Raw genomic sequence first — 13,264 nt, 5'->3', positions numbered from 1 at the left:
TGAATGTAATTGTTTTTCCATGTTAGAAATGCATCAAATTCACGTATAAGGGACCAAAGAAGACGTTCTGACTGAGAAAAGTAATCTAAAAAAATTCATAGAATAAAAATCGCGATAAAAGAGCGCATGTTTCAATGTTTTTATGTTGCACGTTGGACGTTAAAGGGTTAATCCTTTCGCGTCCAACGTGAAACGTAGAAACATTGAAACATGCGCTCTTTTATTACGATATTTGTTCTATGAATGAGTTCTCAGAGGACATTTCTTAGGCAAAACGTCTTCTTCGACTTCTTTTGCGTGAATTTCATGTATGTATTTCTAACTAGGAAAAACAATTCGACGCTCCCGAAGATTATGAACCATACTCCTGTGTTAAAAGATGTGAATATGGTTCATAATCTTCGGGCACGTCGAATTGAATTCACAAAATTTGGGAAAATAACGCGAAAGGGTTAATAAAAAATCATTGCGGAAAAGTGGTGTGATTTTCAAGATTTCTTCTCTGATTGAATAAAAGTATTTTTGCAAATTGAATCAATGGGAAATAAGTGGGGAAAATAACAAAGATTTCCCAGGAATTGTCTTTAGATGCAGTGACGAACCACTTCCCAATTTGATTCCATTATTTGATTAAATTTTATTTGAGAAATTTAAGAACATTTAAAAAAGTCAGAAGCATTTAAAGCTCCATCAACTGTTTCTTTTGTTCCTCAAACAGCAATTGGAAAAAAATAAAAAAATCCCAAAATCGCTCACCAATAATCTTCATATTTCTCTCTCTTTCTCCTGCCTTGTATTGTGGTGGAGTAATTGGATTGAGTTGAGCAGATAAAATAACTTTTAGCGCGGCATTTGCAATTGGAAAAGGTAAAACTCTATATATGTATATAATATTATTAATTTCAGTCACGGATTTGCATGTTTGAGCTTCCTTTGTGAAGATTAAAACTTCTTCGTAGAGAGAGTGGAGAGAATATTGCCTGCAAAAATCTCATCTCTGTTCAAATTCAATTTATTCTTTAAGAAAAATTATATTCTAACGTTCTTCTCTGAATTTCTTTGACATTCCATAAGTGTGTTTAAGTGATTTTACTGAATTTTTCATTTAAAAATTTTGTGAAAAGTTTCACACGAGTTAACAGAAAATTCTAAAAGGAAAGATTCTTAATGAGGAGTTGAGAGAAGTTGTCTAATTTTGAGTATGTTTAATTATCTCCTTCACGAAGGGAGTTTTATCCGTCTTTGGTGAGACTTTTACTGACTACACGGAGGATGAGGAGGTTCATTAGATGAATTTTCTCATGACCCATCCCGTGTGATGCTGAGCAGTGTGCTTGTGAGCCACAGTTGCTCTTGTAAATTAATAGGAGGGAGACATTTTCTACTACTTCTATATGTATTATGCAGTTTGCCACCATTTTCGCAGCTTCTCTCTCTATGAGGACGTATCACTCACTTAAAATGCAATCAATGTTGCAAAGAACACTCAAAAGCTTGCACAGCATCCACCTCCAACCCGCCCCCCTCTAGCGCACCACCTTTTTGCCTTTTGGTTAATTTTGCAGTCACTTTTCAACCTCTTTCACCCATCCATCCGCACATAAGAACATCACTCCGCAAAACCATTAGCCTCGCTGGGCTGCTATATGCCCAAGTGCATGAACCAACTTTGATATTCTAAAATTTGCATAACAGGTATCCCCCTCGAGTGCCGGTGAATAAGCAGCCCATTGAGTGTCGGCAAAGTAGAGTTGGGCGAGGAATGGAGGAGAAGTTGCTAAAGTGTTGATTGCACCCGTAGTTGTGTGTTGTAGCTGCAGCCAGTTGAGGAGATGAAAAGGTGCCAAAGTAATTGATAGATTAAATTGCAATAAATGTTAGAGAACGTTTAAATAAGCCAGCTATTTTACCAACACCACACGTCGCTCTCTTTCACCTGAAATGAAACCTTCTCTTATGCCAAAGAGAAAATTATAACGTGGAAAATCTCTCTTCAGCATTTTTTTTTGGTTTGGTTCCAGAAGGGGAGAATATCTGGGAGGAAAATCGTAATTTTCTCTTATTATTATATTCATGTTTTGTCTCTTTATAGGGGCTAATTGTTTTTTTTTTTTTTTGATAAAGGAGTTCATTTATTTTGAGCTTTGAGGATTTAATCTGAAACATTTTGAAAAAAAAAAATAATAATTTAGAACATCATAAAACGTCTAAGAAAATCCATTTCATAAATTGAGAATCTATGTAAGGTTTGACGTAAAATACGCCTCTTCCTGTTTGTATAAAGCATATGCTCATATGCTTCAATCAGCAATCAAGACTTAAACTCATTTTCCTCACTTTATAGTGAACAATCTGTGACGGAAAAGTTAAAAGAAAAAGATTAGCTTTAAATTCATTTTATTCATTTTGGCGTAAAGCATATGCTCATATGCTTCAATCAACAATTTTAAAACTCTTAAACTAATTTTCCCACTTTATAGTGGACAATATGCAGGAAAAATAATTAAAAGAAAAGATTAGCTTTAAATTTATTTTATTCATGTTGCATAAAGCATATGCTCATGTGCTTCAATCAGCAATCTTTTATCTCTTAAATTCATTTTTCTTATTTTATAGTGAGCGATCAGCGAAAAAAGTTAAAAAAAAATATTTACAAAAAATGCCTAAACCGTCTTCACTTCAAGTTTAATTTATTCCAATGTCATAAAGCATATGCTCTATTGCTTTATTTTATAATTATTAATTAATTGTCAATTTCTTCTTTCAGACTCACACGTCTTCTCGTTTGACCTATACCTACCAATGAGCCAGAGGGCTAAAAAATATTTTTAATGAATCACTGAAGCATATGCCTCATGCCCTAAAATACTAATTGAAGTGCAATTTTGTGAAGAAAAAATTAAAGTTAATTATTTACAAAGAATATCTTGTTAATTGAAATAATTCGGAATAATAAGAATATTCTATACATCCACCAGCTGTTTTCCCCCGCAACTTAACAGCCCCTTTCCTCCTCTGTACTAACTGACCCTCCATCATTCATTCTGGGGCTTTTTAGGGCACTTTCCTGCAACACTTGCATCGCCCAGGATGAAAAAGCAGACAATTTCATACGGCGCATAATATAATTTTCTGGAACACAAAATTGGCTCTGTAATAGAAAATAATCATGAGCCAGTGCACGCTTCCAATTTTGCTGTACAAATTGCAGAAAATATCTGCATAATTATCACCATATAGAAGATTATTATTTTACCTCTTCCGAGAATAATAGAATAAAAAATATATACTTGTAGTCTTGGCATACGGAAGGCAGCTGGCAGATCTACCAAATTAACCCTTTAAAAAAACTTTTCTTTTATAACTATCATCAGCATTATGTACTGATGTGGCTAACGACATAAAAAATAAGAACATAGATATGCAAAAATTTCATAATTTATTCAAAAAGAGACGAGAGAGAGTAAAATATGAAGTTTGCAAAATTAAAAGGATTTAAATAAATTAAAATGGAATTAATAATAAAATTAAATTTATATTTTAAAATATTGATGGGAAAAATTAATTGCTTTATTTGCATAATCACATGAGATTTAATTTATTTCACATCAACATGAATATCTCTTAATTGGAATTTTTTTCTGTATAGACGCAATGTGTGGTGGGTGGGTACTTGCATCCAATTCGTGGTAGGATTAAAATAGAAAAAAAGTCATAGAGCGACGTGAGAGAGATTATATATAAATTAAGGGCTATATTTTTCTGACAAAAATGACGAATTAATTAACAAAGAAATTTAAGATATTTTTCTCTTAAAAAAATCAATCAAAGAAGATGATTCAAAAAGTAATAAATACCCCAGAAAAACATTCAGCAAACATTCTCTCAAATTTCATACAAAACTCTTAAATTGGCAATAAATATGACAAAGATGAAAATATTTTCGTGAAAATAAATTCATGAATGCAACGTAAATGAATGTAAAGAAGAGAAAATACTTCTCTAAAGCACCTTAACCACCCTCAACCCCAATTCCTTTGCTGCACCTAATTTTGTACCTAAAAAATATGTCCTCAACATGAGGGAATAACTTTTGAGAAATTTTCCATTTTCAGCAAAGCAATGGGAAAATTCCACAAAGAGCGCGCGCGCTCAAAGAGCAACTAGAGAGCCATTTATACTTCACTGCTTTTTCATTGTGCAAAATTTCCACCGGCAGTTGGTGCCAGCAGAGTCCAAAAACAATAACTCAAAAACGTGGAAAACTATTATGAAACAATTTTCTACGTGTTTTCGGTGTCAAGCACTCAAGCACCGAGAATGCTAAGTGGCGCAGTAACTCCCCTGATGCACACCGAGAGAGTGAGAGAGAAAATTGCAAACAGGATGCTGGCAGTGTGGGTGGGGGATGTTTACCCCCTCAACCACCCAGTGTCTGTATGTAGCAAAATATGTATGGCACTCCCGCCAGAGTATAGGTAGAACAGAATCTACGAAGCTATATGTAGTTGGGAGGATAGTGGTGGGTGGAACTTTTCCGTGTAGAAACATCCTTCCAAATAATTCCTCTGCACATTTCTGTGACCCTTCCCCCACAGAGAAAGAAAAGTTAATAAGTAGGAGAAAATAGTTTAAAATTGGAGAGTTTCAAAGTAAATTTCAAAATTAATAACTTCCCATTTTCTAGTGGTGGGAAAATGTGTTTATTCGAATGGAAAGTTTATAAACTTTTATAGATTTTTCTATTCTATCTGAATAAAATAATTATTAAATACCTTAAAATTGTCAAAAATAGAGAAAAAAAAACTTTTCTCCTTCATTTTAATTCACAGAACAAGACTCTTTTTCGAGGTCTTTTGCCTTATCGAATGTAATAAATCGCATGATTATCCTATTGTTTGATTTCTATGTTCTTTTGTCAAAGAAATCTTTCCCAACATAAATACAATGTTATTCCTTTTGCCCCATCTTTCCGAAAACACCAATAATCCATTAAAATATGAGGAAAGATGTCCACAAAATCAACTTCTACCTTGAATTGAATCCCAATTTGCATCAAGGGGATGTTATCTGGGGGATTTCTATGTTTTTTATTCTTTTTTTTTATTCTATGAACAGTTTGCGATAAATATGAAACTGACTTGAACTACGTTAGAAACGTAAAATAAGTTTCGCAGAATTTAAAAATTAGAATTTCTTTTAAACAGAACTTAAAAAAAATTATTCACAGAACGTTTAATACCCGATTAATGTTCTGTAGAACTTCAAAATACGAAAAATTGAGGGAGCACCTCAACTAAAATTACGTAAAGAAGTTAACTACCAGATACGAGAAAACGTTTCACAGAATATGCAAAATACGATTTTTTTTCACGGAACGTTATAAGCACGAAAATTGTTTAACAAGCCTGCAAAATATAGATGGAATCAACCGTAAACTATGACATGTTTATTATAAATCAGAGCAGATTCGTTAAAATCCAGCACACAAGAAAGATTTAAAAGACGTTTCAACGGATTTTTCTTTTATAGTTTCTCGGGTTCATTCTTACACTGTATTCATTTTTATCGAAATTAGTTACGTAATTCTGCTATATTCTAGATTTTGTTTCATCTGTTTTGTTTTTTAACGTTCAACGGAACTATTTTGAATGTTTCTATAGTTTTTTTTTCTAAAAAATTACTCTAAAATGTTTAAAATAGTAAAAAAAAACTCCTTTCCATAATTCAATTTAATAATTTTAATTTAAGAATGTTCTGAAAAGAAAAATTCTCAATATTATCATCTAACAACCGAATATTTGTATATTTTAAGTTCAGATAGATGCCCCTTTTCTTTCTGAAAAGTTCCTCTTGTTCTTCTCAAACTTTTCCTTGGTAATTTACAAATATTCATTTCATTGTGTCTTTTCTATTCTGCCAGTTGTTTGCCCCTCTGATTTGCATTTAATATATTTTGGACCATGTTTCTCAGACTTTTTTCTCTTTCTCCTTCAACGTGCGCTGAACATTTTTGTCACCTACGCAGTGTGAAAAAAAAAGAACCCACAAGAACCATAATGCAACAAATAAATGTCTCAATAGATGTCTTGTTCGCTGCAGTCAATGCGACTTATTGGTGGTTCATTAGCATAAAACAATGTTTATTATGAATGTGATTATTTTGAGATTTCTCTGGTGCAATTTTGTTGCGAATTTGTGTTCATCAACGCCTAGCTGGGGGTCCCAATGGGCAATGTTTCTCTCCTCATGAATGAACCATCGAGGGCAGAATGCGAAGAGTTGGGATTTGCAAGATTGCTCGACATTTGAAGCGAAAAATTGATACAACGTGCAACATCTCATGACTAAATTCATTCATCTCTCTCCCACAACCAACATTATTTTATTACATGAAGAGGAGATGCTGTGGCAATTATACGATTCTACATCACTGTACCAAAGGTGGAGGGGAGGGGGGGCATTGAGGGAGGGTGGGGTGGGTGGGAAGAGGTCACCCCGTATGCATGGGAATCCCTTATAGAACTAATTTGAAACGCTTGAGAGATTAAATATGAGCACCTTTCCAGCGCAGGGAGCATGACAATACCATCCACTTCTCACATGATTCCCTAAATTGACGTCTGTCTCTCATACACACACTGAATGCTGTGTAGCTCATCCCCCGTCCTTCCTCCACCCTTCAACTATGTATAAAACATAGCGAAGCGGTAGCAACACTGCAGATCAAAGTGAATTTGTAATTAATCTGATGTGCAATGCATTCCGTTTGACGACGCCAAAATGGTTTTACACAGCAGAGACCCCGTTTATGAGGACTGTCACGTCCCTTTTAATTACTACCAAACGTGACATTTCACCCCCTTTTCAGCTCCTCGTTTCACTCCCACCCATCCAACAGAATTTATCCTTTTGCTCCCCACAGAGAGCATCCCATTCTCCATCATCCCCCATGGTGGATATAATTCTTTCATCGCACACGATCTTTCTTCTTCATCATTGTCGCTGGCTATATATTTAATGGGGACACGTTGAGGGGGATGGGGTGCGGATAGATATTTATGCAATTAAAAATTAAGAAGAGATTGAATTTTTTTTAAAATTATTTTCATTAGTACTTGAATGTTATTTTCCCAGCTTCTTTGGAGGAAAATTAACAATTTAATTTTTAAGAATTCAGTAAAATTTGCTCAATATTGAGTCAATTTTTGCTCCATATTTTCCCCAAAACAATCCCAAATTAATACTTTTGGCATCCAAATTAAGGATCCTTGTTACAAGCACATGCTTATCAAGGTCGCAATCTTGCTGCTAAAAAGTAGATTTTTTCTGCGGAATTGTTAGCCGCGTGGTATTGTCTTAATGAGTCCTCTAGCTCTTGCATATTGTCGTATAAGTTTACAAAATTCCTTCCTCTTGTTCTTTTGCTTAATGTAATACGGAAACCCATATCGTATCCATGACTAAATCACACAAAAAATAAGAAAAAAGCAAATCCCAAACAAAAGGGTTAAACCATTAATTAAATTTGGCATTTTGGTAAAAAAAAAAGATTAACAAAAAAAGGTAAGAAGGAAGAGAGAATAAGAGGAATTTATTTGTAAAGATTCTCCTGTGTGTAGGTTAAATTGAGTTTTTTATTCTTGTATGTGAGCTGTTGCAGCTGCAGAAGTTCTTCTCTATGAAGGCTCTTCTTTTTTTGCACAAATCGCGCGCAATCTATGTATCTTAAATTTGCACAGGAAGGAGACGTAGGGAGAGGGAGTGCAGGATGGCGCATGGAATGAAGAGAGAAATGGGAATGGCAGAAAAGGAATAAATTTAAATATTGTCGATGTCAATTAGATGAATTGTTGGTCTAAATGGCATTTGCCATGTGGAAATGGGGGGAGGCAGAGGGGGAGGGTAGAAAGAAATAGCCAAACAGTACCAAAACACGCGGAAAGGGGGCCCCTGAAGGATGGATTTTGCTGAAATGATGCTGGGGCACACGGTGCAGCAAACATCCAGCCACTATGTTCACAATATGTTGCGCGAGAGACCGAAAAGCAAAGTTATGAGCAGACTTCCATGCCTGCGCCTTATCTAAATGGGATCAATGCCAGGCCGTTGTCAGGTCGAATAATTACAATATCTGCTACAATTTCATCCAGCGTCAGACATCCCCTCTTCCCCCCCCCCTTCTTGATACTTTATGCTTCAACTATTCTCGCGCGCAATATTCATCTGAGATTGAGTTTATGTGTTTGTATCTTCCTATACAATGTAGTTTCTACACGATATTAGAAACATTTTTTTATTAATTCTTCTTTCGGAATTAATAGGAAAATAACCCAACATTTCACTTTCTGGGAAAGATTCTTAACTTTCGTATTTAAATCAATTTTGCAAAATAACTCCATCCATTTTTAAAGAAAATAAAAAGAAACCAGAGGGAATAGACAAATGAAAACTCTTGGTTTAGTTTCTCAGCCAATCAGGGGAAATGTCCTATTCTTCTTCTTATTTATTTAAATTTCAAACTAAGGTTTGAAAAAAATAATTTATGTAACATTTGACATTTCTTTTCTAACGTTTGATATTTATCGCTCTTCTGAAAGTCTTTAAAAGAGAAGAAGAATCCTTTTTTTTAATATTAGACATTTTTAAAGTGCTTCGTTAAGGGACACATGACGTTTTTTGGCATTTCATGTCAAACGTTTTACTTTTCTCTACAAACATTGACATTTATTCAAAAGTTTCAAGCTTTCTTTATTTATTTGTTTGATCGTTATAAAGTTGGCCGTTTTTTTTTACAAACGTTTGATGTTTTTTAATATAACGTTCAAATATAGTGTAACGTCTGAAAAGTTCAACGTTTATTTTCAAACTTTGAACGTTTTGTTTTTAACTTTCAATCTTTTCATTTATTACTTTTGTTTCTTACACGTTTCTTTTGAAAAATTTGACATTTTCTAACGTTTTACATTTTAGTTCAAAAATCCTTTCTTTTAAATCTTTCATGTATGTTTTAGCTTTAAAATAATTTCTTTTAACTTTTTAAAGGGAACCTAAAATGTCTGAATTTTTTCAGGGAGTTTAGACACTATCCTAAAATTCCGTTAAATAGCATACAAAATAGTGCAAAGAAGTTCGTTTTGTATGACATCCAATTTAAAAGATATATTAACGTATTCCTATATAGACCTGTATACTGTTTTCAGTCCTTTCAGCAAAACGCGCGATTCGTCAATGTGATATGGCTTTCGCTCTTGCACCTGCTCTCATTGCGCAATGGCACGCATCGTGGGTCCACCAAGCTTCGTTGTTGTGATAACTTGCACACCCGTGAGCTATGAAATGCCACCATGATTGACATTGCTTGTGCCACACATTAATCAGTGCATGTTGTGACCCCAAAAAAGGAGAAAAAAACGAGCTGTCGATGGCATGGCTCATGCAAAAGACAAATACTTTTGCAACTGATAAGAAATCTCCTCGCGTGGTTTGCATTGAAACCAAAATGTTGCACACGGAGAGAAAGAGAGATTTATTATTTTCAGTCAAATTTGTACCATCTATCTAGCATTTTTTCCACCATTTTTTATGCTTAAACTGGAAATACAACACTTCGAAAAGAAAGCCTTTCTTTCAGGAAAATTTGCATTTTTGGGGGCTTTTTTTCGAAAACTTTTTCCTGTTTTATTTAATAATAATTTTTATATTCTTTTTTTTTATATATCTACATGAATTCATAAGACTTTAGTTTTAACGTTCTAAACTCTTTGTGCACTAATACAAAAAAAAAATCTTGAAAATTCATTGACGTTTCGTTTCTTTTTCAAGAGCACAAGAACTAGAAATAAAATTTAATTTTGTTCAAAACTCAAATTTCCTAAAACGCCGCGAGGGAATTATTTCTTCTCAATTCTTATTTTATTTTAATTTAATTCTTTGTCATCGCATTGTTGAGTTCGTCGCGTTGATTGTTTTCACGGTTTTCAAGTTTAATTTATTATTTGAATTCTTCTTTTTTTTTTTCGGTGCGAGAAGACATATTTTTTCTCACTTTCTGACTCCTTCTTTTCTTCAAATTCACAAACGCGTCCATTTGATGCATGCGTGTTTGAATAAAGAAAAAAAACCTTAGCTCGTAACAATAAATAATGCTGCCTACGCATAATCAAAAATCAAACACTAACTGACGGGGGAACTGTCAAGAGCAGCCGTTTGTGATTTTTTTTGGGTGCGGGGCAACAATTGACATTAAAGAAAAATCAATTATCGTAAATTTTAATTCACTTTTTTGCGCGCTTTTGTCCATTTGCTTCTGCGAGAGGAGATTTACAGTGACAAGGTGAAGAAATTAATTTTTGTTTTATTTTTTTTTAAATCTACTTTTGCTTTGTCTTAGATGAGAGATTAGTGATTTTGGTTCTTTTTCTTCTTTTTTGGACGATGAATATAGAGAGTAATAAATTACAACAACATTCAACAAGTTTCCGGGGTTGGTGTTGAACCCATATAGAAGAATTTTGGCCAAGAGTTTCAGCGCTCTGTGTTAGATATTTACCCTCTTACATTTGAACCAAAAAAAATAAAAGCGAGGAAGAAAAAAAAACTGCAGCTTCGATAGAATTCGATAAACGTCTCAAACAGATTATAAATTGGAAAAGTTACTCAATTCTTTGTTAAAAAGACGCGAGAAGAACGAAGAAGAACGTACATAAAATGCAATATGGGACGAAGGATGAAAAGTGAGTTGAGAGAGCTAAATTGATGGGACGTGGAGTTTGTAAATTTCATCGTGAAAATCTCCATCTTTTCATGGATGGAAAAGTCTTACAGGCAAAGTGAATATATTTTAGCGTGTGCTAGAAAATAAGATTTGTTGCCACTGATACGGCAGAAATGAATTCAATCGAGCGATGAATCACTTTTGGTTCATAACAAACTATTCAGGCAGCAATGCACTGCTAAAAATGGTTTGATGTTGAATTTTCATTCTCTTGGAAGTTTTTTTTTTTAAAGAACGAAATATTTCTCGTCAAAATTAAGTGAAAGAATTATAATAAAAATCAAAAAGAAATTTTTTTTTTAAATATAAAATCTTTTATCTTTTTATTATAAAGAATCCGTTCTAAAAGACCGATTTTGATAAATTTGAAAAAAGTTAAAATAAAATTAATAAAATAATTTCTGACTACGTTGAATAATTTTCTGTTTCTGTGTTAGGTACGTTATATGTTTATTTTTGTTTCTCAACTTCCACTAAACGCCACCTTATCGGTTTTTGAGTAACGATTTTTCAGTTTCTCTTGTTTCGCGAAATAATTTTCAGAATTCTTATACTTTTTCTTAACTAAACAATTTGTCCATTTTTTTGTTTTTCAAAATGTTTTTTTTTTATTGGTTACTGAATCTTCTATAATTTATCGTTTTTTGTATACATAAATATTTTTTTCTGTTTCTAGTGTTCCGCAGAATGTTTCTCATATTCTATTAAACGTATTGAACGATTTTCAGAATTTCTTATGTTTCGCACAATGGTTTGGAAATTTATTCGTTTTCACAGAACGAGTTTTGAAAAATGATTTAAACATTTTTCTGGTTTCTTGTATTTAGCAATTCTTAAGTTTTTTTTAGATTCTACAGAAAAAAGATCTTATTCCCCAGTTGTTTACGAAGTGATTTTCACGTTTCTCGTGTTCTACGAAACATTTTTTTTGGTTTCTTTGGTTTTAAAAAGATGTTTCGAGTTTCTCATGTTCCGTAAAATGTTTTTTTTTGGTTTTTTGTATTCCGTTAAACGATTTCTCGGTTTCATATATTCCTCAAAATTATTTTCATATTCACGCTTCTTCTCTTCCCCTTAGAAGAACCCTCGTTTGGAATTTATTTATTTATCAATCTTTGCTCATTATTTTAAGCAGTGAACGTTTTTATTCTTTTCTTTCATTAATGTATGTTCCTAAACCCACCCAAAGTGCAATGCAAATTAATCTATTCACTTCATATTAAGCTCTCTGAATTCTCTTGCTGGTACTCACGTTGCTGATGGCAAAGGAGAAATGACCCAGAATTGTGGGAAACTGCTTAAATCCACATCCCTCAGTCTCTGTGTTGTGTTTGCTGAGGTGACAAAGAAGTGAAATTTCAGTGGAATAGCTCCATAGCATTTGACGGGCATGACTCTGCTGTGAGTTGGATGTTATGTGGGACTTGTGGCAGCTTGTGTTGGGTTATGGTGGAGTGCAAGGAGACCTCCTTCTGTGTCAACAAACGGCTGCAGAGGAATCACTGATGTGTGATTGTTTTCTTAGCAATTTACATTAGTGGTTTGGCTCTTGCAGCAGCAGCAACCACCCCTGTGTGAGAAATCCATCACATGTTGTTATTGCAACTTGCTGCACCACCCCCTGTCCCCACCAACTCACCAATCAATTGCACTCTTCATGCCATCATAGCTTCCGTCCTATCTTCCCATCTAGACGCTTCTTTGATGTTTTTGTCAAAAAGTCAACATACATACATACATATGCGGGAACTGTACATAATAATGTAGAATATAGGTAGGTAAGGAATTAAATGCTGGCAATTAAGTGACATGCAAAGATGGGATTTTTCATCTCACTACCTCCAAGTTGGCATTTCCCGGCGATAGGATCGTTCTTTGACAAGGATTGGCAATCTCTCATGTGCTGCCGCGCGGTGCGTCCTGTACTTACGGAGGCATAGTCAGGGATTTATTTATTTATTGAAATTGCACCAGACTAATAGAAATTAATTGCCGCCAATCGGGTATAATTACAAATTCATCTCTCTCTCCCATTGAAGCTAAATCCCATTTAGAGCGCGCTATTTGCGTCTCCCCGCATTTGGTTCACGCTAATCTCCACGATGTCAAATGCTAATTTACTTTAAGCGCGGCATCGGTGTTCTCCAGCTTCGTCTCTCTGTGTCTATGCCAGTGCTATCTTGCCCATTTAAATGGCTTACATCGCGCGAGAAATTCGCACAAGAAATGCCGACATGGCAGCAACACACAGGAAGATAGAAACCCGAATACATCCAAAGATGGACTAAGAGAGGAGTTATCTGGTCTAAAAATCACAATAGATCCCCTTTTGAATCTTGTCCAGTAGACACACGTAAGAAATCCAATATTGCTCTTAATCTTTCTTTAGATTACGAAGCCTCTGAAAATTGCACTTCTTCCTATCCCGAAAATTTTCTTCCACATCTATCAAACTTCTCGTTCTTCTCTTTCTTTAATTTAGTTTAA

General features: G+C 34.2%; 1 protein-coding gene across 1 annotated transcript in view; it reads right to left on the bottom strand.

Annotated features, from left to right (window-relative positions):
* The window catches only part of LOC129795284 (toll-like receptor Tollo), a 650,843-nt gene that overhangs the window by 454,746 nt on the left and 182,833 nt on the right, over positions 1-13,264 (bottom strand). The gene's annotated exons all lie outside the window — the stretch shown is intronic.

The sequence above is a fragment of the Lutzomyia longipalpis genome, chromosome 4 (genome assembly GCF_024334085.1).
Source record: "Lutzomyia longipalpis isolate SR_M1_2022 chromosome 4, ASM2433408v1".
NCBI lineage: Eukaryota > Metazoa > Arthropoda > Insecta > Diptera > Psychodidae > Lutzomyia > Lutzomyia longipalpis.
The sequence above is the reverse complement of the archived record's forward strand: the minus strand, read 5'-3'. Positions and strand labels throughout refer to the sequence as shown.